This window comes from Dermacentor silvarum, chromosome 8 (genome assembly GCF_013339745.2).
Source record: "Dermacentor silvarum isolate Dsil-2018 chromosome 8, BIME_Dsil_1.4, whole genome shotgun sequence".
Lineage (NCBI taxonomy): Eukaryota > Metazoa > Arthropoda > Arachnida > Ixodida > Ixodidae > Dermacentor > Dermacentor silvarum.
In genome coordinates this window covers 53,788,588-53,812,195 of record NC_051161.1, presented here as the reverse complement: position 1 = coordinate 53,812,195, position 23,608 = coordinate 53,788,588, and the positions used below count along the sequence as shown (strand labels likewise).

At 47.1% G+C, this 23,608-nt stretch overlaps 1 protein-coding gene across 1 annotated transcript in view; it reads right to left on the bottom strand.

Moving 5' to 3' along the window:
• Positions 1-23,608, bottom strand: part of LOC119461254 (transcription factor GATA-3-like) — a 283,079-nt gene that overhangs the window by 253,933 nt on the left and 5,538 nt on the right.

The window sequence follows — 23,608 nt, the reverse complement described above, 5'->3', positions numbered from 1 at the left end:
CTATCTATCTATCTATCTATCTACCACAAAATAAAAAAAAATAAAAATAAAATAAGAAAGAGGCAGTTTCACCTGCATTTTCTTCGTGAACGAACACCCCTTATTCCGCCGTGCCACTTTAAGTCACTTTTTTCTCCTCACCCTCGTTTAAGGCATAAAAGACGAGAGAGCCGCGCAATCTAACGGCCACGACGTGGCCATTATCTCACGAAGAAAAAAGAAAAACACGCTTTTCATAAACAGCGCAGGATAGCTTTCGAAGCTGCACAAGACTACCAAATTTCGTAGAACCAAAGGCTCGCACTCGTTATCACCTTGACGTATTTCTGTGCGAGATACAAAGAGTTAATACCAGGCAGTCCAACTGGCGAGTATATATTGGAAGACGCTATTAGCTGCTGCCTTGTCAATGACCTTGCGCGCGGACTGCTTATGCAAACACTCTATACCGCAGTGAACTGCTTATTACTTAAGTGGATATGAACTTCGCGGTTTCGCACTGCCACTTATAAAAAAAAATGGCTAGTTAGTCGCTCGCGGACGTGTGGACAAGATGACTGCGAAGTCGAGTGGTATCGTCGGAAGCACAAATAGTTATTCAGAAAGCCCTTCCTCTATATTATTCCTCCATACATAGTAGCGGCATACAGTGGAAGCTTCTTGGACTAATTTTGGCCACCCGGGGCGCAAATATCAGTGTTCGAAAGTTCGTTTTCCTTCCTATTATTACTTCTCATTAGCGTTAGGTATACCGTACTAAGAGCGGCAGATGTTGCCCGAAGCCCTAGCGCTCAATAGCGGACCGCCTTCAGCCACCCAAAACCAACATTAACCCCCACCACTGTACTAATTTACCTCGTAGTATATAGCCCGTGGTGTTGCTTCAGGACGTCAAAAGAGGGACGCGCACACTACAGCATTACTGTAATTTTAGCCAGTTATAGCCGCCTCGCAGCAGTTCGCTAACGTTTCGAGACGTTCCGCACTTGGCCCGCGAAACATTGCACTCGCTTGTACGCCCCGAACAATCGGCACCACCCCGAGGGTGTCGGCGGCACAGGGACAACCGTCGACGCTCCTATTTATGTTTCTCTTTTTCTCTCGGGATAAACAGTGCGGCAAAGCTATGGGCAGAACTCACGCCTTGCCACGGGCGAACGTCTTCAAAGCCTCAATAATGATGTCTTTCGGGCTCGTTCTGTCGATCCCTCAAGGCAAAAAATACGCGTGCGCAAAACCCGTACACTAACACACACAAGGACGCGCGCTCTTCGTGAACGCAGTCGACTGAGTAACACAGTATAACGGGACGCCGCCGCCGCGCAAAAGACCACGTTTGTAGACGCGTTTGTTTCGTTCTTTTCTTCACAGCAAACAATCGGCGGTCGGCAGCGTCACGTGATCACACAATTACGCAAGCGAAGCGCCCCCTGGCGCACGACTACCTCCCTTTTCTCTTCGCGCGACTTTATACACAGGAGCTAGCACGTGGCCGCGCACGCATCGAGAGATCGCCGGAGCGTGCGTTCGTGCGCGTGCTTTTGTGTGTTGCGTCTTTGTGCGTTGCGTGGTAGAAAAAAAAACCGCACGCGTTCGCTCGCCCGAACGAGCGACCATCAACGCAACACCCGGTAGCAGTTGGTCGAGCGAGCGAAGAAGGCGAGTCAGTCTCTCTCTCGCGGAGCAATTTAAACGCTCCGACCGATGCTAATTGCACCTCGCGCGCACGCGTGGCAAGAAATCCCCTACAGCGGCTCCTGCTTCCTCGATATGCATATACACACACCCGCAACTCGAGCGCAAAGGTGCGCTTAATGTATGCGCGCGGCTATAGAGAACTGTTTCTTCGCGTATATGTATTCCTTCTTTTCACCGAAGGGGGTGTGGGGAGAGGGGGGGGGGGGGGGGACAGGCGAAACCCAAAGGACGGCATCAAAGTAGCAAGAATGCGTTTTCACGGAGGAGTCCAAGTGGCGCCGTCGTGCGCGTCCCTGGAGGGTGAGTTTTGTAGCTCGGTCTGTCGACGCGGCCACGTTGCTGTTGTCCTTGTTTTTTTTTTTTTTTTTTTTTTTTTTTTTTTCTATACTGCCAGGTAGTGTGTGTGGACTCACAACCAACGCTCCGTGGCGCCCGCCAAGTAATTGGGTCAGAACGGCGGCTGCAGGGACTTCGTTCGTTCGCTCGCCCGCGCGAGTTGTGGCTGTCGAACGTACGTGTGTGCACACGGCTGCTGCTGGTGCGGTGGCCCTTAAGGGAGGGGCGCAGCAGCGCGATTTTGTTCGAGGAAAAAGATGGAAAAAAAAAGAAAGAAAAAGACGGGCGCGCTAGATGCGAAGCGAGGCAACTTTCGTGTCTCGTTAAGCGTTAACGACACTGCTGCGGAGACGCTAACGTAGTGACACTAATCGCGAGCGGGATGAGCGATGGCGTCGACATTTAGAGACGGCCGCGATCGAGCGAGAGAAAGACCCGCGGGCAAAAGTTTACGGACTACTGCAGGATCGGTAAAAAAAAAAAAAAAAAAAAAAAAAAAAAAAAAAAAGCTGCAATTATTTGTCATTCAGTGCTCTGGAAAGTTCGCAGTGCCAACTTTATACACTGCAGTCTTCAATTTCACATTACATAGGCGGAAGAAGAAAAATTTCACATAGGCGGAAGAAGAAAAAAAAAGAGCTGCCCTATCGTGGAATCTATGTTCTGTATAGTTTTGCTCAGGGGAGTACATATATGTTGCCTAAATACTGCTACCTTTATTTTTATGCGTGTTTAAGCGCTCGACGATCTCGGCTATTGAACGGAACGGTTTGTAAAGGCCACGTCTATAGCGTAGTTTCGGTCCATGCACACTTTTCTGTTGAAAACGGTGGCTTTTGATACTGGGCGGCGTGCAATTGTTTCGTGCAGTTCCTTTAAGCCAACGGACTCGTATAATAACGCCCAAGTGGCTCCGTTATACGACCATATATATTGCTGTTAGCAAGTCGGCCATGACACCCTCCGTTAAAGACCCTGGGGATTGTATAGACGTCGACGGTGTGACACTAATCATGTAAATGATGAGCGATTGCTGCTGGGCCGTTCCGAGACACTTGCGACCAAGCAAGAACGCACAACTTTCAGATATCGCTTCGTACACATACAGTGTCCACGCATGTTTTGCTGCTTTATTTTTCCGACAAGAGTTATACACCCGGCGACAACTTTCTGTGGCAGCGCAGCGAAGGCTACAGAGCCGAAGCACAGATTTTTTTTTTTTTTTTTTTTTTGCTGCGTCTCTGCATGTAGTCCACGAATGTAAGCAACTGCAGATACGTAGCGTAAAATAAATCGTGCCAATTATTATATTAGTTTATTTGTTCAAAGTATATTTTTTTATAACGAATGAAAAGCTTGCTGAGGAAGACGACTTCCGCTACTTGCTGTTCTTAGTTTTGGGCTTTCTCGTGTCTATGTCTGGCTTTCCTGCTCCTGTAAACCGCCGGAAAAAAGTCGGCACTTCTTGGCGTAGTAATACAAGAGCAGACGCTCCAAACATGCGACCGCATGCGCGTAGCTTTAGCTGTGCTGCCGCAGAAAGTTGTCGTCGGGTAGAGACAATCTTGGTTCGACGATCCGTCGAATAAAACGTTTCGCAGGTTGCATCTGCAGAGTGGAGGTTAGTCGCTGCACACTTTTGCCTTGAAAACGTCGGCTTATTGGTAAGGACGGCCTGCGATGGGGCGTGCAGTGCTTCCGTTTTTATATGGTCAAATTTTTGCAAGTAGTCTGACCACCCGCGTATACGCAGGCAAGGTATTTTTGCTTGTCACACGATTGGCGCTCGCCGCACACAGCGCTTGCAGAGGCCTATATAGCATTTGAAATGGGTCGCGAAGCCAGCGCTGTCTATATGTAGAAGGCATACAAGCAAGTCTGAAAATTGTCTCCTTAAAATAACCATGAATTCAGCGCCATTACTTCGTGTGTTCTCACGAAAGTGAAAGTACGCTGTCAAGAATCATATTCTTGAGAGCATACGTTCGTTGGCTTGCTTCACACCATTATATACCTTCACACCATTATGGGAACGATACGTGCAGTAGATGGATTCGTCTATCATTAATGACGGTTACTTCGGTCGATCTTATGGCTTTATTGATTACGCTTTACCCACCCTTTATTGGTCTAAAATTGCCGAGCTATCGTATTTTTCCTAACGTTCGTTGCAACATTTTCTTAACGCTTGACAGCAATGACTCATGCATTAATGCATAATTATTGCGAATTGTTGCATGTGTAGCGCAGTACGTACTTTGTTGAAAATAATATCAATGGGCAAAGTCACAAAGCCTTTTGGAACTAGAAGGACCAAGTTCAGGCAAGCGCACGTTGCGATCTTGGAGGCCACGGTATAACGCGCTGCTTCAAGCGCAACTCGTAGCCGCGTCACTGGCACACGCTTTTCGAATCGCACGAATCATGGCTCGCGCTGCGACAGCCGGTGCCTGTATACATAGGGCCATTCATTTTCTGCAGTCGGCGACACGGCACGGCGCAACGTGGGCTGTCGTCGTGTGTAATATATACAAACTATGAGCATAGACAAATATACGGTACACGAGTTACACGGCTGTGTCGGTCGCAGGCAGTCCGAAGCAAAACGTCTCGGCGCCATTTCTATGGAAATTAAGACGTCGACGGGCTTGTGCGGGCTTCTCACGGAGTAAGTGAGGGATCCGTCTTCATCGCCGTCAAGAGCCCGGTCCCTTTAGGGGACTGGCATTGACCGGAAATAAGGCCCGCCTGCGCACGCGCGAAGGCTCCAGTCACGCGCATATTGGACCGTGAGAGAACGGAAGACAGCCCTGTTGTTTCACTGGGGCCTCGACGCTATAATGTAACCGCTGCTGTATGCCACGGTTTCAGGTGTGTGCGTGTGTGCGCTCGCAAGACTCAAGTTACAGCGTGCGAGCGACGTTGAATTTGAATACAACGAGACGCAGTTACGCTGAAGTGTTTCCAAATGTGAAGGACATGCTCACGGGCGGGGTCGCCAGACATATTGTGCAGACGTGCGACGGCTCTATGGAAGTCGGAACTGAAAGAGTTCGAACGTGCTGAAGTCGTGACAAAGAGAGAAGCAGAATACTTCCAAAGCGAACGATGACGAAACGCAGTGAAATATTCAGATGGGCTAGATAGTTTCGCATTCATGTTTCATCGCAAACATCGTTGGAAGACATACGAGGCGACGGAGGTTTTGTTTGTAAGCGTCTCCTCGAGCCTCAGCGAACTGACTCATTTGTGATGTATTGAATCGAAGTTAAAAGACTGTTCTCGCTGCTGTAGTCGCGTTTTCCTGCAGGGGAGAGGTAAGAAGGAAGAAGGAGAGAGAGACTCAAGCTTTGATGATATTCTGGAGAGGCTAGCCTGGCGCATCGGCCGGCATGCTACTCTAGGCACTGGGTGATAATTATGATTTACACAGGTGATCGCTTGTTGCGTAGGCTAAAGAAAGCCACAGCCTCAGGCTTCATCCTGTAAAGTAAATGCTTACTTCATATTGAGTTCCCACGTAGCACGATCAAGGTAGGAATATCCATTGATGCTTACAGTAGAATAGAGGTGGCAGTTTTGTCGTATTTTCAGTTGAAGTTGGGAAGCAGGTGTTTATCAGCCTCCACGCTCGTCCCTTTATAAGATGTCGTGATACGTTTTCGTTTTTTTCTCTTATGGACGAAACCCTCATTGCAATTTAAGGGACCGACTAAACGCTCAAGAGCGCGTTTCGGCGAATTGCGCCTTAAAAACAAGCGCTTCTGACGTAAAAAAATAATAATTGGGCTTTCAAGCAAGTGACCTGCGAATAACGGCAGTCCGGTTGCAAACGGTTCTCCGATCCAACAGCGTGCGACATTTCCGGGCACCGACGTGTCACCGTTATTACCAGCGCGAAATGCGTTCAAATTTTTCAAAACGATTCTCACGTTTGCCCTCTTCTTCCTTTCGTCATCACTGCTTCTTCTTTTTTTCGTCTTCTTTTTTCTCTCGCGCTTATTATCATTAGTTCTTTATTGTTTATTGTCCCGATGCGCTGTATATAGACTCACGGTCTCCGCGATCACTCGAATGGGTGCACAAGAAACAACGTAATTACGAAAATAACGGACGACTGGCCCGTCGCTTGCGTCCTTGCCTTAGAACAGCGGCCGTTAGCTTTTCTGACAGCTTCCGAAACCGAACGACGAACAGGAGAGGCTACATCGCAACGCCACTTCGTTGCTTTCATTGCCGAATATCCGCGCGCAGATAGGAACAGTCCACGTGGACGCACGGCGAACGGGGATATAAACGGACAGTGCCGGAAGGAGACCGCCACAAATTGCGTTTAAACAACGACAAATAGATAGATAGATAGAGAGAGTAAAACAAAGAAAAAAAAAAAAAGAGGAGTTCCAAAATGTCTCTATATATACGGTTGCCCTCAAGCTTGTGGAGAACCGAGTCGAAATCCGGTTTTCGGGCCGGTCCGCGTTATTTCTACTTCTCACCCCCCCCCCCCCCCCCTTCCACACACACACACACACACACATCTCAGCCGCCTTCTCTTCCGTTTACGGGGACTGCTACATGGGGCAGCAAGAGTTTGGCTTCGAGTCCTCCTTTCTCTCTCTCTCTTTTTTCTTTTTTTACGCCACGTCGCGTCCGCTCCTCCATGATTGTTGGGGCTGTGTTACAACACTCGTGAGCTGCGGCTGCGCGTTTTTGCCGTGACTATTGAGGCAAACTGTTTCACTCTGTGTACGGCGCGCTCAGGCGACTGCACCGGCAGATGCAGTGGGACGCAATCTGTACACGACAACTATAGAGAAATTGCGCGCGCGGCCCTGCACCCGGCACGCACACACAAACACGCAATGCGAAGAAAGAAAGAAAGAAAGAAAGAAAGAAAGAAAGAAAGAAAGAAAGAAAGAAAGAAAGCGTTCAAAAAGTAACAAAATATCAAGTTAACGAACAAACAGAAGGAAGCTAAAGTAGGAGTTGCGTTTTCTCGTTTCGGAATTGTGCCACCTGCCGCTCTAACTTCGACGCGTCTTGTCCGAGCTCGCTCGTATGGATCGTCGTTCTACTCGCAATTGCAGCGGCGGGAAGCGGAAATGAAACCTCCGAGACGGCGTTTCGCCCTCCGGCGTGTTAAAACGATTTTCTGTGGCCGTGACGTAACGAGGACTGGTTACATAAAGCAGGCAGGAAGCGTCGCTTCACACGTGGCGGAGGAAGGGGGAGGGAAGGAGGTGGTTTTTCACACGAATACAAGGAGTGGCCTGCTCTCTCGTATGGCCTGTCACGAGGGGATGCGGTTGTCACGTTCGAAGCGGTGGAGGCCGGGAGGGGGTCCGGGGAGGTGGTTAAATACTAACGCGCGAAAAATAGGCGCGTGGGGGGGAGGAGGGGCAGCCAGACGAGGAAAGGGGCTTACTCCGTATCAATGTATCGCGTTCCCGTGTGTTCATTGCAACGTTTCATGCAATTACGCGGAGCTATCGCTGTAGCACTACATCGTTAGCAACCGAGAAAATACCTTTCGTGAGGAGGTGTTAAAAGAGCAGACTTCTTTGTTCCTCCTCGCTGGCTCTCAATATCCCTCTGATGTTAATATCTGCTTCAGTGAGATTTTTTTTTCCTGCCCTACCGGGTTTGGCGTGGCTGTTGCTGCTGTTGGTGGCTGCTGTCTGCTGCTGGGTCGGTTGGTATCTCGGCGTATGTATGTATGTATGTATGTATGTATGTATGTATGTATGTATGTATGTATGTATGTATGTATGTATGTATGTATGTATGTATGTATGTATGTATGTATGTATGTATGTATGTATGTATGTATGTATGTATGTATGATGTATGTATGATGTATGTATGTATGTATGTATGTGTGTGTGTGTGTGTGTGTGTGTGTGTGTGTGTGTGTGTGTGTATGTATGTATGTATGTATGTATGTATGTATGTATGTATGTATGTATGTATGTATGTATGTATGTATGTACGTACGTACGTACGTGTGTGTGTATGTGTGTGTGTGCGCGCGCGCTGACGGACGAAGTAGTGTGAGGAAGCGCAACACAATGCTGTGTTATAAAGGAAGTACACTTCTTCATAAAACCTAAACATATAATGTCTGCTCATAAGCACAGCTAAGCCATCTGTTAATGGAATAGTGCATTATATTCAATGGTTTCATTAATTTACTTGATTTTTTATTACTTTGATTGCTGTTATAGGCGCATCACACCATTCAAAATAGTCATGTTGCTGGTATTCGTCATCTGTACCTCCAAACGATTTTTTAAACAAACAAACAAAGAAATTCGCTCTGTGATGTCAACCTATCGGCTCTGCATTGCACGAGCGTGTAGAGCATAATTTTGCATGTTTGCCAGCACTAGCTCGCAGATGTCAGTTCCATATCGTCCAAGCTGGTGCGCAGGTGCAGCCACGTTACAGGAGTGGAAAGGAGAGGAGGGGGAACGGCAAATACAAAGACGGAGAGGTTAGCCAATGTAGAGACAGACCGGCCCACTGCGGGGGTACCCAGTGCGGGGAGTCGCAATGAGTAACCCCGTACTGGGTATCCTCGAAGCTTGACCTCATATCAATTATAAAGATCCCCAAGTCAGCCGTCTCAGGTAGCTTTGCGACTAAATACCTGAGGATACCTAATGACCCGAAAAGGATGCCTGAGATATCGCTGAGACTCACGTAACAACGGTACAGTGGCAGGCAGACCGCTAGTATACGCTCTCCTGCCCAGAGCATGGCGCCTCAAAGCTTCTCACCCGCCAAGCTTCTAACCACGTCATCCAGCCGACGTTGCCTGAAATTTAGCCTTTTTCTTCAGCCATCCGAATGTACCACACCGTAAGCCCCAGCGTAACGTATTTTCAAGTGTGCGCAAAACTGTGCTCTCTCTATCTCCTCTCTCTATTTTCTATAATCCCCATTACCCAGTGCAGGGTAGCAAACCGGACGTGCGTCTGGTTAACCTCCCTGCCTTTCCTCTCTTTCTCTTCTCTCTCTCTCTCTCTATTTGTCTACTATGCACATCGCCCGACGTTTATCCTCAGTTTTTGCTAGCCCTGCTGGCTTTAATATAGTAACAAGACTGACCTTAATGCGGCATTTCTTCTTAAATACTATTTTGAATGGCCAATTCCCTCTATAATGTCACAGTGGTTCTACGCCTTCTTTCTTCTTCTTCTTTTTTTTTCTTTGACTTAGTGGCCACGTCATTTCCCTAAGTGATGTCCATCAGCAAGCACAAACTATAGCCCAACATGCCCTGTGAGGTGAATCACGTTAAGCCATGCACCTCGCCATCTTGTCATTCCCCGGTGCAGCTCCACGTGTTTGTGAGTGCATTTTCCTTTATTTCGTGGAAACAGTCTGTGGGGCCTAACCTTATCTCACCACTTTTCGTGGAGGCCCGGTTTCTGGAGTTTCCGGCGAACGCCGTGCACTGATACCGGCGTACTGCCGCGCCATTCGTCGACTCGGCCGACTCGCCGCAAATAAAACGAGATGGTGGCGCTTTTCTGATATGGCGAGGCCCGTAACGCCATCTGTAGGCGACCAAGAAGACTGGCGGCCACTTGGCAGCATTTCTGCGCGATCCCGTTTCTTCGGGCGCATAGGAAATGAATTCATCGTTTCCCTTACCGTGCCTTCATACGGTGCGCCTACTTTTATTTGCCCTCCTCCCCCCTCTATGGCGGCGGTGTTACTCCAAGTCGTTTCTTGTGTACTATATGCTTGATAAATACATGACACGCCCGAACTAACAACAGCAAAAAAAAAAAAAAAAAAGCAGAGATAGACATCTTCCAGATTTATCGGTTTCTCACCGGTTGGTTGCAATCGGAGTGTCATGATCGCGGCATGGCGGGAGTGTGTGTGTGTGTGTGTGTGTGTGTGTGTGTGTGTGTGTGTGTGTGTGTGTGTGTGTGTGTGTGTGTGTGTGTGTGTGTGTGTGTGTGTGTGTGTGTGTGTGTGTGTGTGTGTGTGTGTGTGTGTGTGTGCTTGCAGTCAGGGAATGTATTCTGTCTCGGAGGACATTTTCCATCTTCAGGTGAGTAGCTACCTTCCAAATGTTTCCAGCGTAATAGACGCAAACAAACGAGAATGGACGCTCACTGTGTCGCGTGTGTCAGCGCCGTGAGTGTCCGTTCCGTTCGTCCTTTTTTGTTGCGCTGTGAAACCATGGTAATGCAGCACCAACAGCCCCCCGCTAAACTTAGCCACCTTAGCCACAAACGGACGTTTCTCGAACGTTATCGATGCTTCTATCCGTTGTCTGTTGTCACCGACGCTTACGTATTCTGATTGTATGAGCGACGCGAATTGTCTAGTACTTTCCGGAAGATTCGATGAGTCATGTATAAATGCCAACGCGTTTCGCCACTGATCAAATTTCGACGATCGCCGACTGTGTTCGCCGCTATCGTTGTGCTTCGAGTGTAGCTTGCTTTTGTGGCAGAGGTTCGCCAAATAAAGAATCAGTTTCGTCATACACAGTTCTGCGATTGTTTTCTTCACCCTGACTACTACGTGACAATACCCAGGAAATCTAAGCACCAACTTTCCCAAGAAGTTCTTTTGAAATTTAACTTTCTATTTTGAAAATTGCGCGCTCTGAAAGCTTTTGCGGTCACCTATACCTAGATTTAGATGCGATATAAAGAACTCCGCGTGGTCGAAAATTAATCCGCGCTCTTTCTCCCTCGGGCGTCCTTCAAAAACGTATACTCTGGAGCTTCGAGACTCTATAACAAACATTTATTTAAAAAGATAAACGAGAATAATAATAATAACAACAACAAAAAAAAAAGAAACCTCCCCACGCGGACGGGGCGTTTCGGACAAGCACTGTCGAAGCGCCGTCGAACCACACGAGGAGGGCAGCAGCAGCGCGGTGCCGGCTGCTCAAGCAGGCAGGCAGGCGATGACTATCGCGCACGTTTCTCTCTGCATAAACGCCGCCGCGCGCTTGAACGCGTGCATGTGGGTGGCAACGGCCGGCGCGGCGCGCACACACGCTGTGAGCTTCTCGCCGCGATGGCTTTCGCTTATCGCGCCCTTGGTGGAAGCGGCGTCGGGGAAGGGCGGGGCTTTCTAGCGGCCGAGTCACGGTTAACGAACCCGTCATCGGCGCGCTAACGATGGCGAGCGCGAGCTTCCGTGGCGAGGCGTGTTTTGGGGCTGTTGGGTGTATTGCCATGACTCATTGCCCCGCGCTCAGAGATCGCAAGCCGCGTTTATCCTCCTAAGACTCCTTGTACAATACATTGCACATTGCCTTAAATATATATATACAGGGTGTTTCAGCAAATACTTTCAAAATTTATTTAAGGTTGCCTGTGGCAGATAGCCCAATTCTAGTTAATGAGCTGGTCTACTCGAAGAGGCGGACATCACTTGCACAAAAAATTGAAATGCATTATCGACTAATTAACAAAAATTCACTAATTAGGTTTTAAAATAATTACCTGATGGCCCATATTGCAATCTACAAATTGTAGCCATGGAGTTCGCGAGGCTGATCCACTTTGAAATAATTCTCAGGATGACACCAGTTTCGAGATATTAATTCCCAAGCTTTGCGGAGAAATGCATTGGCGTTCCAGTTAATTTTGAGCTTCAATGCATGAAGTGACGTTTTGTTAGGAACCTAACTGGAACGCCAATGCATTTCTCCGCAAAGTTCTGGAATTAATATCTCGAAACTGGTGTCATCCCGAGAATTCGTTCCAAGTGGATCCGCCTTGCGAACTCCACAGCTACAATTTGTAAATTGCAATATGGGCCATCAGGCAATTAGTTGAAAACTTAATTAGCGAATTTCTGTTAATTATTTGATTATGTATTTCAATTTTTTGTGCAAGTGATGTCCGCCTCTTCGAGTAGACCAGCTCATCAACTAGAATTTTGCTATCTGCCACAGGCAACCTTTAAGAATTTTTGAAAGTGTTCGCTGAAACACCCTGTATATATATATATATATATATATATATATATATATATATATATATATATATATATATATTCAAAATTCACTTGGAAGTGATTACGTGATTACGCAATATATTCATCGTGTGTATGAAGTACGGTGCATGTGTAACGGTAAAGAAGTGGTTTACTCATATAATTGTCATCCGCTTTCGAGAAATTTGACGATCAATTGATCTAGACCTCTGTTATCGTCCCAGACGGCCGAAAGCAACCTTGAGGTATGCTTCGAAATCACTGATATTGCGTGAAAATACCGGACGCGGCAGCAACATGGCAATGTATTAATCGTAGTTCCATCTTCATCTCTTCGTTTAAGCAATGAAATGCAGTTTTTTCCATATAGCAAACACGAGGGGATGATGGAGATCGTTATTTTTTTCACGCACATGGAGACGCAGCTTTTGGCATCTAACCGTGGTACATAAATGTTAAAAAATTGTTCTTCAAGCTCATAACATAACAGTAGACAATAAAAACCACCTTGAAGAGCGATTATATCGCATAGCTGGGCTCGAATCACAGGGGGTTATACGTGAATGCTACAGTGGCACATCGCATAGCATTTCCAGCGGGCAGCGTCCGTGTAAACGGCGGTAAAGCACGATAAGAAGGCGAATCGGATCGATGCGCTATAGCAGAGGTTTATAGATGGGAAAGATTGCCTCACGGTGGTGCATGTAAACGATATAGCGCATCTATGGCCTCCGAGATCTCTGAGGCCATGGTGCGTCGCATCGAGGGAGAGTGAAAAACTTCGCTCTCCTCTACTCACCCGCAAAACGCACTCGCCGGACGGAAACAGGTTCCGGCTTGTTTCGCATCCTATGGATGAGCCACATGTAAATCCTGTCGCGTAGTATATGCGATACGCTTCTGTCGAAATGCGATACGCTTCTGTAGCACTCATGTAAACGCGGATATGCACGCGAGGCTTCGATGGACGTAGGCTGTCAAATTGCTAAGCTGTACCTCCACATGGATTATGATTAAATTGTAGGTTCAAGGACCCAAAGCTGTGCACAGTGGTCTCTGACTACTCTTCTGAGACCGGAAGACCGTTTAGGAACATAATTGCTTTTGAAGTCGGTTATTCTTGCCGACCTGCATGTGATGAACGTGAGAAATCAAGCGTTTTATTTCTTTAATATCCTGGTTAGATGCTGAACGTAGCATCTTCTTGCAAGTGGACAAGTTAACCGCCTCCTTGTCGCAAAAACAGCTTTTATTAGCGTAAATAAAGAGATGATGGTTTGACATCGCGTAGTAGGATGACACGCTGATGCCGCAATCTGGGTTTCATGTGTCAACTCGTGGTATTCGAAACGCATTTCACGGGTGTTCTTTCGTCGACTGTCACAACACAACGGTCTACAACCAAACCCATGACGATCTTTCACAAAGCTGCAGGCGGCAACAGTGCGCCTAAGTAACTTCCACCGTGTTACGCACGTATCTGACTTTATATCGGAGATGAGTGTCTTGACGCGATCGCTTCTGAGATAATTTTTGAAAAGAACGAGAAAGTAACGTATCCAAGTGCGTACCAAGGTACTGAAGTGGCGATGAAGCGTTCCAATTTCGAGGGCTACGACATGCAGTCATTCATTGGGGTCGTTTTCTGACAGGGAAAACGTGTCGAAAAATATTTTATTTGTTTTTTTTCCTCAATTTGTTCTTCCTTTAGGGTTTTCTGACAGGAAAAACGTGTCGAAAAAATATTTTTATATGTTTTTTTTCCTCAATTTATTCTTCCTTTAGGCGTCGTAAATTTTCTCTGTCTCCTTGCTTATTATCTGGTAGTTTTACTTTCGACATTAATGCCGAAAATAGCTCAGAAGAGAGAGAGACGATCACATCAACGACAGCACAGCCATGACAGGCGCCTCTCCTATCATTCACTTCGGTTGACAGCGAGGCAGTTAGTGAAGTTTCCTTCAAGTACAGCAAATAATAGCGGCAGCGCATGTTGCATGTTACTTTTTCGTAATCTACTACAACTTATACAGCACGTGTCCCTGAACTTTCTGTCGCGGCATTCACCCATGTATTGTCGCGAAACAGTGCTTGTTATTAGCGTTCTGTTTTTACTAAACGCTGCGCGCATGTTATACGAACACAATATATTCCCTAAAAGTACCGTTCGCGCTTACCCGCTTTTGAAAGAAGCAGTGAGATCGGTATCGTCACAACCTTCTTATTCTACTACTGATGCCGCCGAGAGTGTCTTCACCGCAAACACATCTGCGTTGCCAGGAAGCCCACCCTCGCTTTAATGCGTTCATGAGGCGGGACACGCAGTTCTCGGCTAATGACAATGACTTAGTTGCGCCAGCCTTGTACACTATCTATTGTTAGCGATCGGCGCTATCAGAGATATTAAGGAATGCGGCTCAGGGCTCACACCAGGGCCACGCGATGGTGTGCTGTTAACGGAGATTGCAATTCTCATCGATAACTTTACGCTATACTTTCACTTTTGAAGGACCTGGTTCGCTGGAGCGACGGACTTTCTGACAGCGTGCTCTAAGATTGTTAAAATAAGCTGGTGGGCGTTTCGTTGTCCCAATCGTCGCAGCCCGCTTTGCTGGGCTTAACCAATCAACGTACACTGAAACTAAGGTCCCTGAAGGTAATCAGTAGACAGTATGGTTGCGTATCTGCGTATTGCACAAGGTGTTTATTGCCGTGTGAGACTGATGGGGGACGGTAGTGTAAAGGAGCTGGGGGGGGGGGGGGGGAAGGGAGTATTCTTAAAGGGGGAGTATACTCAAATCCCCGGAGGTTTCCTAAGGAAAGCTTCGCTTTAGAAACTCGAACGGAGCACCGCTTTTCCCGTTTCATGGCCCATTCCCTGTAGTGGGTTGCGCCATATCACTTGGGACAAACCAACCATCCAGCTTACGATCGGAAGCAGCAACAGGCCCTGCTGCAGGGTTACCGTAGCACGCCTAACGCTGCCAAGCTCAGGTGTGGCTCAGGTGTGGCTCAGGTGTGGCTCAAGTGTGGAAACAGCCTTTGTGAGGGCCCAATCCTTGTTCTTAGAAACAAAGAATACTCTGCGGAAGTCCCAGTATACATATCCACAAATTCAAATGTTCTGACGCACGGAACGTGAGAAAACAGAAAAGGTTGAAATTTTCCTGTAGTCAATGTTTCCATCTTCGAATCAAAAAGTTCAGTGAATACTTTTCCTTACTAACATCCCACTTCTAGCCTACTTTCCTAGACGAGTGGCGACGTCCTGAAGGAACGTTTTCCAAACCTGGCTGTTCCGAAAACTTTTGCGGCCGGCTGCACGTGTCCGACAACAGCTTCGGTGAGTAGCGCAGTGGCGTCGAAGCTTTTGACAAAGACTGCTTGTGTCTTGCATTAAATAAACTATCAATCCACGTGCGCACGCGAACACATTTATTCTGGAAGCGTCGCCAAGGCTGGCTTCTCCGCAATAAGAGCGTTTGTGAGGAGAAGCCCGTTTTTGCGTCATTATAGACGAAAAGTTGTGCGTTGAAAATTATTGCAAAATCTCGGCAGCACGTTTATGGCTGACACGTTATTCTGGTTACAACGTCGCTGAACCTGGTGCTCTTGACGCTAACACCACGCTTTTGTTTTATTGGGGTCAGCGTGCTCGCATCAACATGTTGGCGCGATTATTTGCAAAGATCATCGCCGAACTCCTAAAGCGATGAAAATGCCTCCCGATGACCATAGTTCACTGAGACTTCAAACTATTTAGAGGCTTTGAAGAAAGGAATAAACAAAAATTGAGAAATGAGCTAGATGGAATAGTTCATGACGTATAGCTGCGCAAAAATTGGACACGCTCGAGAAAAGAAGGGACGAAAAAATTCTATCGTTGAATTGCTTAATTTTTTATTGCATATGAGGTATCGTATCCTTTTTAATTGGTCTGGATGTTTTCTTTCCTTTATAGTTTCGTTCTGGCGTGTTCCGTTATGTATGCATTTCCTTCTAGGTTTCCAATGAACCTTTAATTGAAATACCGCTTCTGTCGTTGCTCCTTTTCTTTCTTTTTTTTCAGTTCGTATACATTTTTTGCACTTTTATGTCATGAGCTTAACAAATCTCGCCAGAAGCACTTTATTTGGGCCGTTTCGCAGTATGCCCAACAACGTTCTCAGTGACGCTTCAGCAATTAGGTAGCTCATTCAGTCAATGCATAAAGTACAATATCTTGCGTTCCAAAGTAAAAATTTATTCGCATGTAGAGCAGAAAACTTGTACCAACACACAAATAGCCCCATTCGTACTGTGAGCACCATTATTTTTTTAGTAATTAGCGATATTTAGTTTCGAATGGTGCTTTTGTGTTTCCCATACATGTCGTCATATTCCCACGTTATCATGGATAAGCAACAAAATAGCAAAAACATTGTGATGACAATTTTCACGTGTACTTAAGGTGGCATTGTCATTTTTTCATTTGAATATATTTTTTCTTCTTAATATGGGGGCTACCCTATCATCGAGTTCAGCATCTGATGGTTCAATTTCCAAAATCAATGTTTGTATCGATTGCTAATCATCACTTTGCCGCAGAGTTATTTTAGCGCAGGCGCTCTGTGAGTATGAGGACTTATTTTAAGATTACGCATCAGATTTTAGCGCTACTATCGCGCCAGCTTGATGCGCTAATCTGCCGATGGCCTTTTCTGACATTACGCTTCGCGCCTGATGCTCCGCGAAATTACGTACTGATCCGATCCAGCATTTGGCGGAGGCAACTCATACGTGTCCTTTTGCATTACAATGGTGTTCATAGTCTACGGTGATAGAGTTGTAGCAAGCACATATGTAATGCAAATATCTACTGTAATGCCGGAAAGCTTAGACGCGAACAATAGCGATGGTAGCGATATACTGTGAAATTACGCTTAATCAAAGCACTCTGAAAGTTACTGCAGCAACCAACTACGCTCCACTTATTCAGTTTAGCAAAACCCATCTGCAGGAACGCTATCATCCCTAAGGCGTTTTTAAATACTTTTTCGTAATTTTGGAAAAGGAGAGTCTGAGCCATACGAGGAAGTTTTCGAGGAATTATGTTTGATCTCAGGGGTACAATATTGTGCCACTCTAGCAGCACAAAAAAAGGAAATCAGGGCCAATGGTGGCCCAGTGTTGGTGACCCAGTGTCGCACCACGTTTACCTTTCATTGGGCCACGTTAAGCCAGCATTGATCCCGTTTAATGTACTACATGGGAACCAGCGTAGCTGCTTTCGGATACATCGTTCCCTATGATTCCACGGTACTATAACTACAGCACTCCTATTCTGAGGGAGCACATTTGCTATACATATATATATATATATACCAGAGCGAACGAGAGAGAGAGAGAAAGAAGAAAGCTACGACAGGAAAATGCGGGTGGTAGTTTGCTGCGCCATACTGGTGGTAAGGGAAAGGGGGAATAGCAAGAAGAAAAGGAGGAGTGACCTCAGCGCACACGCACCAAGATGCAAAAGAAGACTGCAAACGGCCTCTCTGGCCGGCGCACTTCAAGAACTGCGCTACTGCGCGAATAACTTTTCCTGCTAGCGACGGATGCGACCACGGTGCCACTGCATTTTAGACTCAGAAAATTTTCAGAAGTACAGCCGGTCTGGAGACGAAGACGTTGGGCGTATTACCGAAAACATGGTGCACGATAGGTGTTCAACGGTTTCCTCGCATCTACAACAGTCGTACGTGGGAGCGTTACCCATTCCAATAAGGGGAAAAAATAAGCGTTTATAAACGCCATTCCCATCCGTAATCTGCACAGAAGAGCTGCTTCGCTCGCAGTAGAGGCTGGTTGGCGCACGTATATATAGCCGTGCCAATGTGTCCAAGTTACGCAGCGCGCAATTGGAGGTGCTCGGAGAACGCGGGAAAGTTTGTGTTCTCCGACAAACTCCACAGCTATTTCAGATGAGGCCAACAATCACATTTTTCTCGTCGTTTCGATTTGTTTCGATGTGACTTGTTTTAGTGAATAGCCGCAACGAGCGAGTGCTCGACATCATGACAGGTGCCAAACCTAAGGCGCTTGCCTTTTTGGAGACGAATGCTCGCGCGTGGCGTGGCGGTGCGATATCCTGTGCAAACGCCGGCTGTCGCGCGACTTCGGCGCGAAGGAGGACGGGGAGGGGGTGTACTTGGCATGGAAACGCCGGAAGCGTTTCCGCAAGCGGCGTGCAAAGGAAACCGGAAGCGGTGCTTCCGAGGTCGCGTTCGGTCTGATTCGAAGCGACTGTATATAAGAGCGTTTGCTTCGTGCAGTGTGATTGTGACTTGATAAAAGCGTCCCACTGCCGTTGAGCACACCAAGAGCGAATTTAGTGCAGCTTTAGCTATATATATATATATATATATATATATATATATATATATATATATATATACTGACACGTGGTATACTGAGTGAGTGAGTGAGTGAAATAACTTTTATTACAGGTCCGGCGAGGACGCGAACTCGTCGCGCACCCGGCTAGTCCCACGTCGGGACCGGCAGGTCTAGCCCACCGGCCCGGTCGCGGGCACGCCGGACAGCCAGGATTTGCTTGTCTAGAGCGGGGCTACGCAGAAGCGAGTCCCACTCATCCTTTCTGTACTTGGGGTATCTCGACCCGCACTCCCAGAGCATGTGTGCTAGAGTGGAGGTCTGCCCACAGGATGGGCAGGCGTCGTCGCGATATACGTCAGGGTAAACTCCGTGCAGAACGGCCAGACACGGATATGTGCCGGTCTGTAAAAGTCTAAGCGAAACAGCTTGCGCCCTATTCAATTTGGGATGAGGGGGTGGAAAGACCCTTCTGGACATGTAGAAAAATTTTGTCACCTCGTTGTGAGTAGCGGGAGCATCCCTGTGGCCGTAAGGGGGAGGGGTGTCGGCTCTCCTTACAGAGGAAGCGCGGCCGGTGAGGTCGCGCGCAGCCTCGTGAGCAGGCTCATTGAGGTTCGGGGGAGCACCCTCGACCGACCCTACGTGAGCGGGAAACCAGTGAATCGAATGATGACACGTGGTATAGGCAAGCGGTAATTTTGTTTATTTCAACTTGCTGTGAAAGTGCGTTCGGTGCTAAAAGTAAATAGCGTAGAAACCATGTGTCACTTTTCTATTTTGCCTGCCGTTCCACGTCGTCTCCTGAGAAATAACGCAGCGGCAGTCAAGGTCTGCGGGAAACGTGTGTTTTTGCTTGTGCAAGTAACAATAATTGATATTCAGGTAAAGCTATAGAGAATGTACGCATAGACAATTCAAGAACGTTCAAGACATCTTGGGACGGTTTGTGGCCGCTTCGGGCGCTCGCTTGCTGCTGACCAGTATATCATACATACAGCGAAACAGCGGGCATAACAGTTCTAGCTCTGTCGTTATAGGTCACAGAAAACATGCATGTGCCATGAAGACTCTTCGTGTGTTTAAAGGGTTCGCGGTGAACGCATAAGGGAGGCTGTTCAACGACCAAACACCTTCTCATACCTGGTGCCAAGGAACGCTTATAAACACACACCGTATAGCGGCCATATGGCGTTAACGCATGTTCTGAAGCAAGATTTCCACTATCACCATCAGCAGCACTGTTATCGCCATCATAATCATCCTCAACAACTGTGATATACCACTCACTATTACACAGAGGCACAATCAACACTATTACACAGAGGCACAATCAATTTCCATTTTATGTATAATAATCTGCATTGAGTATGTTGTTGTTCATTAACTGCTACAATATGAGGAAGTTTGGCTACTGAAGAGCCCGCTTATTTAAAATTATTGCTAAACACTCACACACAAAAACTAGATGTAAAAATACAAATAGCAAAAAATGAAATAATAAAAACACCGCATATCCACGAAGTGAATGATGATGAGTGGGCAAAGCACCGGGGGATCATTCGGGTAACCGTGAATCCCCCGCACATTGTCCACTCGAACATGCAAATGAGTGACAACACATATGTACAGTATATGCAACGTTGTTTTATTGGTCGTATATGGTATTGAGGTGCCGACTTCGTTTTCCCTTCATTAAGACTGCCTTGTGATCAGTGCAGCAGCACGGCGACGCCGCCAAGCGGACCCAGAGGCGGCGAGAGCACGGGAAGCGGCGGCAAAACGCCGGAAGCGTTCTCTATATACCTGAGGTTGGTGGCGCCGATGCTCGGTTCAAGCGCGAGCTTCGCGAGCCCTCAGCTCCGGGTCCGCTTGCCGGCGTTGCAATACTGCTGCAGCTTTGCGAGCCCTCAGCTCCGGGTCCGCATGCCGGCGTTGCCATACTGCTGCAGCTCTGCGAGCCCTCAGCTCTGGGTCCGCTTGCCGGCGTTGCCGTTTTGCTGCAGCTTCCCGCGCCCTAGACTCCGGGTCCGCTTGTTGTCTGCGTCGCCGTGCTGCAGCAGCTTTGCGAGCCCTCGACTCCGCTTGCAGTTGAACCGACACTCTAGCCTTTCCATCTATAGCGGGCTCGCCGTTATCAGAAGCGAGCGTTATCATCCATGGCTGAAGAGAGAAAGAGAGCACGCGTCGGGAACGAGCGCCTATGTAGCCCTTGTGCACCGCAGTGCTCCTAAGGGACTCCATGCAAACCAGAGCTACAGACGACGACGACGAGGGGGGGGGACAAGGCTAGGCCCTAAGGTGCTTCGCCCCTAAAAGCTTTCACAATCTCCTAGAGTCAAACAAACACACTACATACACCCTATACACATACAAAGAACTTCGCATGAAATTGCATGCCTATACAAATAATGCATAACCTATAGTCGGCGCAGGACCTGTGAAAAACACGAGTATGTCGTCTTTGCATAGGCCATGCAGTTCTTTCAATTGGTTTTCTGTGATGAGGCTACGAAACGCAATATAACGATGTTTCTTTACTTTTTTCGAAAAGAGGGAAACGCAATGACCTTGTTCCGTTTGTCTCAAGAAAGGAGGAGTTGGTGTTACCGCCCTAAATACAGACAAGTGTTATCACGCCTCGGAAAAGGTCTGAAAAGCCCTCGTTAGTGCCCGCAGCGCTATACGGTCATCGGACTAAAATGACGAGCCTATATAGCCATACGAAGGACCTTCATTCTTTCTTAAACAACTCCGCGCATTCTCCTTGCCGGTAATGAATTCGATCGTCGGCTCGCCAAATTGAATCTTTTGCCCACTATCTCGTCCATCCGGGCACCTCCTTGTCGTCGAGCATGCGTCGTTTCCCCTTTCCTTTTCACTTTTTCTTGTTTCTGTCTTCAACGGCCGCGCGAACGAGTGTTCGCTCGCCTAAGTGTCATCAAGGCAAATGAACTTCTTCACGGAAACGGTCTCGCCTTCTTTTGTCGTGTGTATCGTCGGAGCGCGCTTCCTTCATTACTCGGGGGGAGACTCGCGGTGTAATCGACGTCTTCTCGCGGTGTCATTTGGGAACGTCCATTTCGAAACGAACGGAGTAAGTTGGTTTCACATATATAGGGGGACCGGCTTTTACTGATACTGGGTACAGTCGTCATTAGCGCCGGCTCATGGCGTTCATTTCTCTCTTATTTATCTTTATTTTCATATGTTTTTTTATCGAAGTAGGGGTGAACTTTGAATGATTGAACAGGAAACATTCTGCAGACTAGACTGGCCTAATTGAACGCTCGTCCCCTGTATACGCGGAGAGAAAAGGGAGTTCAAGTGTGAACATAATCAGGGCTGCTCGTGCAGAATCGAGTATGCTTGTAAGCCCTTTGTTGCAACGGATAGGTGCTGTTAAGCCACTTGCTTCGGCCTGCTTAGAGCAGAATGAATCCCGTTCTTTCGGTTGGCTACAAAATGAGCGCCCATTGAAAAAGAGAACTTCGACTGAGAGGACTTTTGATAGCAAGTTCAGGTCTAATTTGCACACGGTGACGCCGACTTGTACGTGCTGTTACTCGCCAATCGCAACGCCAGCTTCACGTTGACGAACTTGCGCTAACAAGGTGCGGATGCCACACGCGTCTTGGTGAAACCGCCGCGTTCGTATAGTGCCGCGGTAATGTGGCACTATTTATCGTGCGCTCAGCAAATGATGGCGATGGCCTCCGAGATCCTGGTGTACACTTTTTCCGAATGCACCCATCTCGGAGGCACATATGATGCACAACGGGCTTCACGGACTAGCGGAAACACAAAGTATATATCTCGTATGCGCGCGTAAAAAAATATATCCCTGCCTTCCTTTCTTTTAGGATGTTATGAGTTACATCTTCAATAAATTTGATACTTAATACATTCAATTATCTCAAGCGATAAGGAACAGGCGAATAGCCAACAATGTTCAGCAAGGGGAACATTTCTTTACCTCTTCGCGTGAATAAAGAAGACGAACATTAGTGAAGATACGAGCATAAACATATAGCTTCCGAAGTCTTGCATGGAAGGTATACAAATTTGCCATTTCTTGCGGACGAATACAGCAACAAATAATGTCGCAGAAAAGAATTGCGCCAAGGCTACCTAGCGTTTTAAGGAAATAAAAAGAAAGTGCAAGAGAGTTTCACGGCTGTAGCTTTACACATATCCTGTAAGAGTGCTGGTGAGACTGCGAAAGACCAAAATTCAGTCGCCCAAACGCTTCTGCAGTGTAACAAGGCAGCGTCGCTCACTCACCCACAGCGGGACAAATTCGACGACGTCATATGGAGAGTCGTTCGCGAGAGAAGATGCAAAGCAAGCACTGGTGCTCGACATTTCAAAATGATGTAAACGACGTGCAAAATAAGAATACGGAGGAACACAATGTCTTTAAAACAGTTGGCGTATCATTCCTGACACCAAAGCCCGCAGTGAACAAGAAGCCATGCTTAGGCAAGTTTTAGTTTTCTCTTCTTAACACAGCTGTGAGCAAGGAAGCATTTCATGAACAGGTTTGTTTACAAACTCTAATGTGAACCTGCAACTCAACGTACATGTTCCGGACGCTAAGTTCCACAATCAATCGTCTATACGATGCAATGACACGAACAATTCGACGGCCCTGTGCAGCTTATATTAGACCTAGAATTGAACTCTTACTTTAGAAGTCTGTATACATGCACAAACTTATGTCGAATGCTATTGAATGAACACTCTAGTTTCTCTGCATTTAGGATATAGGAATCTGTTTAGAAGATATACTGATAGACTCGGCGGCAAGCTTTCTAAATTTATTTTCGTTGTCCATGACACACTGCCATTATGCTACTCCACATATGGGATAGTTTCATTTTGCCTACATGGCGTGTGGCGACCTATGACATACAAGTGTTGACTTGCGCATACCGGATGTTCCAGAAAATGCGTTCTGAAGCCCTTAAAAGCAAAGCAGTGAGCGATTTCCCCCGTATCGCCTTTGCAGTGGACGCGCCTTTTAAAGTTGGTCGATATACGGTATAGTATTTGCACAGGTCATTATAATAATTGGAGCATATTTCAATCGGCAGGATCAGAGAATCAATCGTAATTCCAGCGACTTATTTGGATATATGAAATGTTGGCAAATATTGTGTCGCCGGCTTCTCCACAAACAATTGTTCAGTGACCAAAAGGTGATAACACGAGGTTATAT